Below are 10,645 nucleotides of genomic sequence, written 5' to 3'. Positions count from 1 at the left end.
AACAACAACAACAACATTTCTTTACTGGTACTGGGTTTCTATTAAGTTTTGGAAAAAAAATAGGGAACAGCAGTAATTTTACAACACATGGGGAATATTGAATGTTGCTGAATTTTACTTGTGAAAATGACAAATGTTTTGTCAATACCTTAATTGATTTTTAAAGGTCTTACCTTTACATTGCTGTGTTATTTTCAAGCCAAAGTGGGCTGTTAGGGCTAGTGTTGCAAACAGAGTCACATCAGAAGAATAATTTGATTGTCTAAAAATGCTATAATGAAATGTGCAGAGAGCTGGAGTCAGAAAATCAGAAGGCACAAACTTGCTCAGTGTTTCTTAAGCTGAAAGAGTTGAAAAACAAATTCAAGTCATGGGTGGATTCTTAAGGATTCTTTGAGTAGAATTTAAATGATCCAGGAAACATTAAAAGAAAATGGAAGCAGTACACAGTGTCACTGTATCAGAAGAAATTGGCTGACACAGAAGAATTTCATGAAATAACATATGAGCAAGAGCCTATGGTGATGAAGGAGGAAGTTCAAGTTGCTCTAAAGGAATTGGCAGAAAAAAAAAGTTCCAGGAGCTGACAGCATACCAATTGATTTATTTCAACAAACAGACGCTGTCCTGGATGTTATCACTAAGTTGTGCCAAGAAATCTGGAGGACAGCTAGCTGACCAACTGACTGGACAAGATCAATACTTGTTCCCATCCCAAAGAAAAGTGACCCAACAGAGTGCGGAAATTATTGAACAACATCATTAATATCATATGCAAGCCAAGATTCTGCTGAAAATTATCCAAAAACGCTTGGAGCAATATGTCAACAGAGAACTGCCATATGTGCAGGCTGGATTTAGAAGAGGTCGTGGTACTAGGGATATTATAGCTACTAGTAGATGGATCTTGGCAGAAAGCAGAGAATACCAGAAGAATGTCTATCTGTGCTTCATTGACTATGCAAAGGCCTTTGACTGTGTGGATCACAGCAAGCTATGGTTGACTCTGAGAAGAATGGGAATCCCAGAACATTTGATTGTGCTAATGCGAAACCTATACTTGGACCAAGAGGCAGTCATCAGAATAGAGCAAGGAGACACTACTTGGTTCCAGAAAGGGGTCCGTCGGGGATGTATTTTGTCTCCATACCTTTTGAATCTGTATTCAGAACAGATCATCCGAGACGCTGGGCCGTAGGAGGAGGAATGTGGCATCAGGATTGGTGGAATAGTCATCAACAACCTGCATTATGTGGATGATGCAACCCTGCTTGCTGAAACTGTGGAGGACCTGAAGTGCTTGTTGCAGAAGGTCAAGGACTGCAGTCTTCAATATGGAATGAAGCTCCACTGGGCCAATTGGCGGCATCAGTAAGGATGGTGAAGAGATTGAGATAGTTAAAAGTTTTAGTTTACTTGGCTCCATAGTCAACACTCTTGGTAACAGCAGCCAGGAAATCAAGAGACAAATTTTCTTGGGAAAGTCAGCTATGAGGATCCTTTCAAGAGTACTGAAGAGCAATGGCATCAGACTGGAGACTAAGGTGCGCCTAATCCAGGGCTCCGTCTAACATACTTTGGACATGTTGTGACGAGAGACCGGTCCTTGGAGAAGGACATCATGCTTGGGAGGGTGGAGGGACAGCGCAGGAGGGGAAGGCCCTCTGTGAGGTGTATTGATTCAGTGACTGGGGTAATCAGGATGGGAGTGTCAGAGACAGTGCGATTGGCACAGGACAGAGCAGAGTTTAGGGCTGTTGTACATAGGGTCGCTATGAGTCACAAGCAACTTGACGGCACACAACAACAACAACAACAACAATCGAGGCTATAGTCTTCACAATTATGTGCTATGTATTGGAGAGTTGGACACTGAATAAGGATGATAGAAAGAGAATTGATACCTTTGAACGAACTGTCATGCTGGAAAAGAATGTTCAACATACCATGGACTGCTATGAGAACAAACAGGTTTGTCCTGGAGAGGGTGAAGCCGGAATGCTCCTTAGAGTCAAGAATTCTGAAGCTTTGTCTGACATACTTTGGGCATGTTGCAAGGAGGGACTGGTCCTTGGAGAGGGACATCATGTTTGGGAGAGTGGAGGGATGGCACAGGAGATCAAATCACTGGCAAAAAGAGAGAGACGCAAATCAAAACCACAAATGAGATACCATCTCACTCCAGTAGCAGTGGCAAAGTTTAACAGAGCAGCAAGTAATGAATGTTGGAGAGGATGTGGTGAGATAGGAACTCTTTTACATTGTTGGTGGAATTGTACAAAGGTTCAACCATTCTGGAGGGCAGTTTGGCACTTCCTCAAAAAGCTGAACATAGAAATTCCATATGACCCAGCTATTTATCTTCTTTTGATGTTTCCTGGGTCATTCAAGATTTTACCCAAAGCATCTCTAAATATTGCAACTTGAGACTTGAATTTGTTTTGAAGTTCTTTCAGCTTGAGAAATGTGGACTAATATCTATCTTTCTATTCTCCAATTCTAAGACTATGCATATTCTATTATAATATTATTATTATTAAATATGGTCTTAAACCTATTCCACCTGAATTTAAAAAGCATCTTAAGAATATGTTTGAAGCATTAAACGTCAATTATCAGAGACCAGATAAGGTGTGGGATATTATTCATGAAGACAGCAAAAAGTCACTATAAATACAGAAGAGGAAATAACTCCCAAAATGGATGTCAAAGTGAGCCTGAAAATTACACTCAAGCATTGAGAAGCCAAAACAAATGGAATAGATGTTGAAGTTAAAGAGATGAACAGAAGATTTTAAGACCATATTGTGAAAAATGTTTCAGCAGAATATATGGAAATTGTACTCTGTTTTGCTATTTACCCAATGAGACGGGATTCAGTCAGGTTTGGCAGCACGTTATCTGAAATAAAGATAAGTTTTTAAAATTTTATTCTCATTATTTATTGACCTAAAGGTAGCATTTCTCTGGTGGTTAGAACGTACCAGCTACTTTGTGGAGAAAGATGGGCAGTCTCCTCTTCTGCAAATTACAACCTCAGAAAATCAGTGAAGAATCAGTTTTGAATTGTTTCCAACTGCATAACAATGAGGAGGCGGTCTCAGGCATGTTGCTATACTTATTCCTCTGCCATGTTATTTCACTTTTTAAGGCATTATCATCCCATGATATTGTTATATTGCATTATTTTTCCACAAATATTTGTTTTTCATTTCTTTTTAATATGATATGTATGAAAGTTAGAAAGCAAATTTGTCTCCCATTCAGTCATTCAATCATGTTTAATCTTGCAACACTAATTACAACTCCTACAACATAATCACAATCTTACCACTTACTACTCCATGTAATTATAATTTCCATTAATGACCTATTGTTCTTGCCTTCTGTCTTTTATCCTTGGGCAAATGCTATTCTTTTGTCCTTATACTGGTGGCTGTTATAAGGAGTTAGTACCTCTCTGGTGTTTTTGATCACCATATAGGCTTGTCTATTGTTTAATTGTATATTGAGCCATTGTGTGAGTTTTGTTAAAGGTTCAAAGGGTAAGTAAGGATCACAGTGTAGAGTATTCCACCAATCTCTATTGGACCAGTAAGCTTGATTTTGGGGTTTTTTTTGTTTTGTTTTTTTATGGTTTTGAATTTTGTTCTGCAATTCTCCTTTTGAATTTGAGATCTTCTCTGACAACTCTAAATGGGTTCTCAGAGGTAGCATCAGTCATCAATGAATTCTTCTTGTTTCATGACTGTGAAAATTAATGTCACATGGTCCATTAGCCCTTTGGACTAATTGCTTCAATATCTCTTTGCTTTCTTTCCCTTTTATTTGTTTTGGATAGGGATTGACCTTACCTGGTTGCTTGAAGCTTTTAAGATGCTTTTTTTTTTAAAACAAAACAGAACAAAACAACAACAACAAACCCGAACATTTATATTGGTTTGCTTACAAAGTTTATATACACTGGTGTACAGATCACTACTTATGTCTCAATTCTAATTTCCTTGAGGTGTATTCCTAGTAGTAGAATAGCTGAGAGATAGGTGAGACAAAGTTTCGATATTCAACTTTTTTGAAATTAATTTTGATGAAGGTTTACAGAGACTTAAGGTTTCAATTCATTCATTGTTGCACTTTTCTCACTGCCCACCCTTTCCCCCCCAATTCACTCTTCTCCTTGAAAAGTAAAAGAAAAATTCTTTCACTGTTATGCAATCCCTCCACCCAAGTCCACTCCACCATGCAGCCTTCATTCTGGACTCCTGTTATGACAATAATATCTAATCATATATCCCTTTTAAACAGTTCTCTCTCGAATCTGTTTCAATGCAGTATACATCATTCCTCCCCTCCTTCTCTGTCTTCCCTCAACTATGATGTCAGTCCCATTTTACAACAGTATGTTCAACTGTATCATTTTACAATCCCACCAATAATTTATGAGAATTTCTACCTCACCACATCCTCTCCAACTTTTATTGCTTGCTGCCTTGCTAAACTTTGCCACTGATATTTAGGTAAGATGGTATCTCATTGTAGTTTTGATTCACATCTCTCTTATTGCCAGTGATTTTAAGCATTTCTTCATGTTATCTGTTGGCCAATTAAACGTCTTCCTCTGTGAAAAGTCTTTCCATGTCTCTTCCCAATTACTTAATTGGATTATCAGTATTTTCTTCCAGAGGCTCAGGAGTATTTTGTGCATTTTTGTTATGGGACACTTGTCTGAGATGGTCCAGCCAAATGTTTGTTCTCAGTCAATAGGCTTTCTTTTCACCCTGTTGTAAAATTATTTTGATGCACACAGAGATTTAATCTTTAGAAAGTCTCATTCATCAATGTTGTCCTCTCCAGATTATATTTTTCTGGCTATAATTGGCAGTCTTTTTAGACCATGGACTAGGCCTTCTAAGCTTCATCTCAGTTTGTCTCTGATAAACTTTATGGTTTTGGGCTTTACTCTTAGGTCTCTGATCCACCTTGAGTTGATGTGTGTTTGTGTGTGTGTGTATGAGATGAGATGTGGATCCTGTTTTAGCTTTCTGCAGGTAGTAGTTAAATTTCAACCATTTGTTCAATATTATATGAAACACATTTTCTCAACCATTTGTTGAAGAGGTTGTTGTCCATTTCTGGGTTCTTGATTCTGTTCCATTGGTCTATGTGCCTGTCATTTTACCAGTACTGTGCTGTTTTGATTACCACCACTGTGTAGTAGGTTTTGAGGTCAGGGAGTGCTATGCCTTCCACTTGATTTTGTTTTTCAGAAGTGTTTTGCTATTTGGAGTCTTTTTCCTTTACAAATAAACTTGACAATTTCCCTTTTGACATCCTTGTAAAAGGAGTATGGTATCTATATTGGTATTTCATTGAACATGTAGACTGCTTTTGGTAGGATTTTCATTTTCACAATATTGAGTTTAAGACACATTTGGCTCCTTATTAATGGTATATCGCATAATTTTTAGCCTTTAAAAATACATGTTTTCTAACAATTTTATTCTTCAATTTTAAGTAAAAATGATTTTATCAAGAACTCCAAAATTTTGTTGACATTTTTTTATGTGTATGTGCCATTTAAATTTGTATATTAAAACACCAAACAATAATAAATGTCAGTAGCTATCAAGTCAATTTTGATAAAGAAAATTTTTTTTCAATATTACTGGCTATTCAGTACTATAAGGAATACTTGTGGTGCAATGATGGAAATATTTGGCTACTAATCACAATGTCAGTGTTTTAAACTTTGCAGCTGCTTCTTAGAAAAAAAATAGGGCAGTAAACAAATGTCTTTATTTTTATGTTTTCTCTTTGGCCAATCATTTTAAGCTCATTTTGAGCTTTTCTATCTCAAGGTTAAACACAAGTATTCAGACACTTATGAAAAATGCTTCATAGATTTTCTGGATTACTGGGGAGGCAGATTTTTTTTTAATAAAGAAGTTATACTATTTTCACTTTACAAGATTCAAGCATACGTTTGAGTCCAGAGTTCCTTGGTGATTGGCTAAAGAACATTCTTGATCTCCTGAAACTAATTAGCTAAGGAATTAAAATATTCACACACACAGAAAGGAAAACTGTAAGTATAAACATTATTTTATAAAAAAATACTGCTATCATTTAGACTCATAGTGACCTCCCATTGGATCTCAGCTGGTGGGTACTGTCCATCTTTCTCCTGATGAGAAGTTGTGCATTTGAACTGCAGAACTGCCTTATAGTCAGTCAGCAGTGTGACATGCTACTGACTGCACCACCAGAACTCCTATATTAAGTTCTAGGTGAGAGGCATAGATATATGTTTGGCAATTGAGAAATAAGTGTCAGAAATAGGGGAAAGTGATTGTTTTTCTACTGTCCATCATTGCATGGTCTGTAATAAAATGTCTAATGTGGTAGATATTCATTAAAGACATGTAGTAGACAGTGAAGAAAATTTAGTACTATGTAATTAGAATTTAAGGCTCTCTTGTGCAACTATAGATAATTTGATTAAATAAGTTATCTAATAATAGTATAGGATTTGGACTCATGTAAATTTTCCTAAAGACATAAAATTTTTAAATGACTAACCCTTTTCTTTTGACATAGTATAATAGGAAGTCACAGCATACTTTATTGTTATTGTTATGTGTCTTCGAGTCAGAACAAATGCATAGGAATTCCCTCCAGTGAATTTTCAGTGGTTGTAAATTACAAGGAAGGAGATTGTCTATATTTCTCACATGCAGCCGGATTAAAATCTCATGCCTTTAGCTTGGAAATGCAACTTCTTACCTCTAGGATACCAGAGTTCCCCCATAATTTAGAAGGTGAGCTCGTGTAACCTAATGGAGTTGTGCTGGTAACCCACAGGTACTTGGTTCCAATCCACCAACTACTCCATAGGAAAAAGATTGGCAATCTCCTCCTGTGAGACTAACTGCCTTTGAAAACACACTGCAAGGTCCGCTATGGATTGGTTCTGACTCAAGGGTACACAACAACAATAACAACAATACACATCATTAGCATTTTCTACTCAAAAGTCTTCCAAGAGTAATTAGATATTTTCCTTACTTCCTTGGTGTAATTCCAAAGTTGTGTGTCTGTGCTTCTTGGATGAGGCACACATAAACTTTTTAAATGATTCCCTCATGACTTTGATTCCTACTTGGCTGCTGAAAGTCCCTCGAGAATCTGTTTTCTTAGTTACAACCCACAGTGCTAGTTAGCTCATTGTTACATCAGGACAGGAATTGATATATACCAAAATGTAGAAGACAAAGCCCTCTTTTGTGGATGAAGGAAGACTTGGCACCTTCTACCCTCTCCTTATAATCTTTGATTGTACCAAGACTGACTCAATAATTGGTAGGTAGAAGAACAGTGCCATTTTATGTATATAAGCCACTCTGTTTTTAAGAGTGGAGTGGATATCGTGATGAGAGTAACTGTGCAAAATAATCAGAGAAGAGGGGTCAGAAGCAAAAAAATGTTAATTAGGTCTTCAGGAAACACAGAAATCATATGGAACAGGTTTCAATGTTGAAGGAGGGATATAAACATTTTTTTTATATGATCACCACAGTTCAAACATTTAAATCCCTGTACTGACCAGGACATTAACAAAACACCCTGCTCATATCATACAAAAAAGGCTGTTTTTATTTATGAAACATCTGGAAGTTCTAAATCATTAAAATAAACTTACAGAAGCTTGATTCCTGTCATTCCTGATAGCTGGTCAGGAAAACCCAATACTTTTCCTGCTTAGGATGAGTCTTCAGCAGGGACACATGAAGATAGGTGGGGAAAGTGGGGCCTGTAACGCTTCAATTTTGAGGAGACAAGAGTAAATAGTAGAATATAACTTTGAAAGAAAAGGGAAGAACAATATAAAATTAGAAATGCTTTCTTGAAATTAAAGTGTAATAAAATAAGCATTTTAAAGAAGAATTATCAGTAAATAATAGGAATGATTGTACAACATGATGAATATATTTAATGCAACACGTTGAAATGACAAATTTTCTAAGATATATAGTCACTGCAATTTAATTTACAAAGGTGAATTCCAGGAAATGAAATCAGGAACTATGAAGCAGAATTAGGAGACATTTTATATATTTGGTGAAGCATTTAAATTTGTAGATATTTGATTATTATTATTTCAAAGTTCCTTTTTTACTTGTTAACCTATAATTGTGTTTATTCCTCCATTTATTAACTTAATAGCATATTAAATACTTATATTGAGCTTGAAGTTTCTTAGGTACTGGACCTTGCAAAAATAAAGGAGAGATGATACATGACATAAAAAAGCTCAAAGTGTCTGTTGTGTTTTGGACAAAATATAAACTGGAAAATAATAATGCAATGAGTACAGTTAAAAATGTGAACAGTGTTGTGAAGTCCAAACGATGTTTATGAGGTCATGTTGCCATGCCAAACTTCTGGAGTTTGGAATAGAGGAGGGCTTGTGAAAGTAGCTGGAGGTTTTCATAATAATGATTTATTGGCAATCTGCATAAGATTATGATTCTCAGAAAAATGAGAGGAAAAGCTAGTCTTTATAAACATACTGCTTCTGTCTTTGTTCTGAGGTTTTTCCTAAGAAGGTTTCTTGTTTTTCACAGTGAAGGAGAACAGTGGAAAGGGTTAATATAAAGATGCAATATTTTGGAGATTATAAAGACTGCCTTGCTCCTTTGCAAAGAAAACCTTGATGACAATTCATTAAGAATGTCCTGTGTGCCAAGAGCTTTTCTAAACCTTATATGCATGACCTCATCAATCCTTTAAAAAATGTCCAAGAGTGAACTACTACTCTATTACTGTCATTGTCATTGAGTTAGAACTGACTCATAGCTCATCCTCTATTGCGTTTCCAAGCCTATAAATGACATAGATGAGATTATCTTTCTCCGATAGAGTTAGTATCTACATTATAAGAATAAGAGATAGAGGCAGAAATTTGAGTGTGTTAGAAAGCTAGTAAATGGTTTAGTTGTAGCTAAAATCAAAGCACCATTGTTCCATATCAAACTCTGTTATAATAGAAATATACAGCAACTGATGCTTGAAATACTCGCACACTAAGATCAGTCCTTGACTACCAATGTCTAGGCAATACAGGGCAACAATATTACATGAAATCAATATAATGACTACCTCTTGAGATTTTCTACTATTCACTTATTTAGGGAACTGTAGGTCTCCAGGTCTTTATATACTTACCCACATGGTAAGGTTATATTTACATACTACTTCTTCAGTATTTTACAGAATGAGATAGATGAGCCAGCTATTTTAATAATAGAGAAAAATTGTAAGCAATTTCAAGTGATTTTATTTTGTGGACTGTACATAATATTTGATGATGTTACTATATTATTGTCACCACATATATTCTTATACACATGGTTTTAAATTTATCCTTTTTTTAAAAATTTTATTATTATTTTTGTGTGAGTGTACCGTCAAGTCAGATCTGACTGGTACAGGAGGAGATTGTCTCTCCTTCCCCGACAGAGCATCTGGTGGATTCGAACCGTGCGCATCTGGAATTGTAGTTGCAGCTCCTTGCCACTAGGCCACCAGAGCTTCCCTAATTTATCCTTTTTTTTTAAATGTTCCTTAGTCTTCCGTTTTTACTGTTACAGAACTAGAATTTTAGAGCTAAATTATTTCTTAAAATTTTAGTGAAAACCCCTCACATGCTACTAGGATGAAACTGCTGTAGAGGAAGTTTGACTGGCCTTCCCAAAATCAAAAAAAGGGTTTGGTGGCTAAGTGATGATGAAAATTCAACACCATCATTTCTTTCTCAGTGCTTCTTCTTATAAGTCTAAGCTTTCCAAAAAATTCATTTTTTATGATTTTTAAGAAATTTAAAAAATTATATATGTATGTGTATCTGTTTGAAAAAAATATGCTTTCTAAAGAAGGCAGGAAATCTTTGGAAATCAACTCCTTTGCCTTGATATTTATGAAAAATTAAAACACCTTCCTACTGCATTCACCTAATTCTATCTTCCACCCAATCCAGCTACCATATACTAGTGCTCTCATGATCTTGTCAATGCTCAGTACGGCTAAAGCCTGACTATGATCTTCATGATAATGTATTCAAAGATTAGAAATGTACGTTCTAAATGGGAGGAATATGTGATAATTGCCACTTCAAGACATTTTCAAATATTGAAAGATTTTTTTAATCTTTTATACTTAAAATCTGCATTTAAATTTAAATGAATATGACATTGAAACTGATGAAGTCCCCAGAGATGGACTGTTTTCATCATCAGAAAAAATGTAAGACTCTTGCATCCTTCTTTATTTTTTATTTTTATTTTTTTGGTCATTTTCCTTATGTTTTCCAAGCTTCTCAGTCTTAGCTGATTTCTCTTCCTGATGTTATGGACATGGATTCTGAAGGCATTTATTTCTTTTATTTGCTTATTTCTTTGATTATCAAAAGAAGCTAGGATGAGTGTCATCAAGAAATTCTAGCTTTTTTTTTTTAAGAAAGAGAACAGACAATATTTTTAGTAATTAAATTTCTTACTATTTCAAGATCATACCTGAGAGTCTCCCAAGACTCTTCAAAATGGACACTGTAACAATTTTCCTGTGATTACTTACAGGTTGCCCAGAC

Source organism: Elephantulus edwardii, unplaced genomic scaffold (assembly GCF_000299155.1).
Source record: "Elephantulus edwardii isolate Elephantulus edwardi_28Jun2011 unplaced genomic scaffold, EleEdw1.0 scaffold00026, whole genome shotgun sequence".
Classification (NCBI taxonomy): domain Eukaryota; kingdom Metazoa; phylum Chordata; class Mammalia; order Macroscelidea; family Macroscelididae; genus Elephantulus; species Elephantulus edwardii.
Note: the sequence above shows the minus strand (reverse complement) of the source record.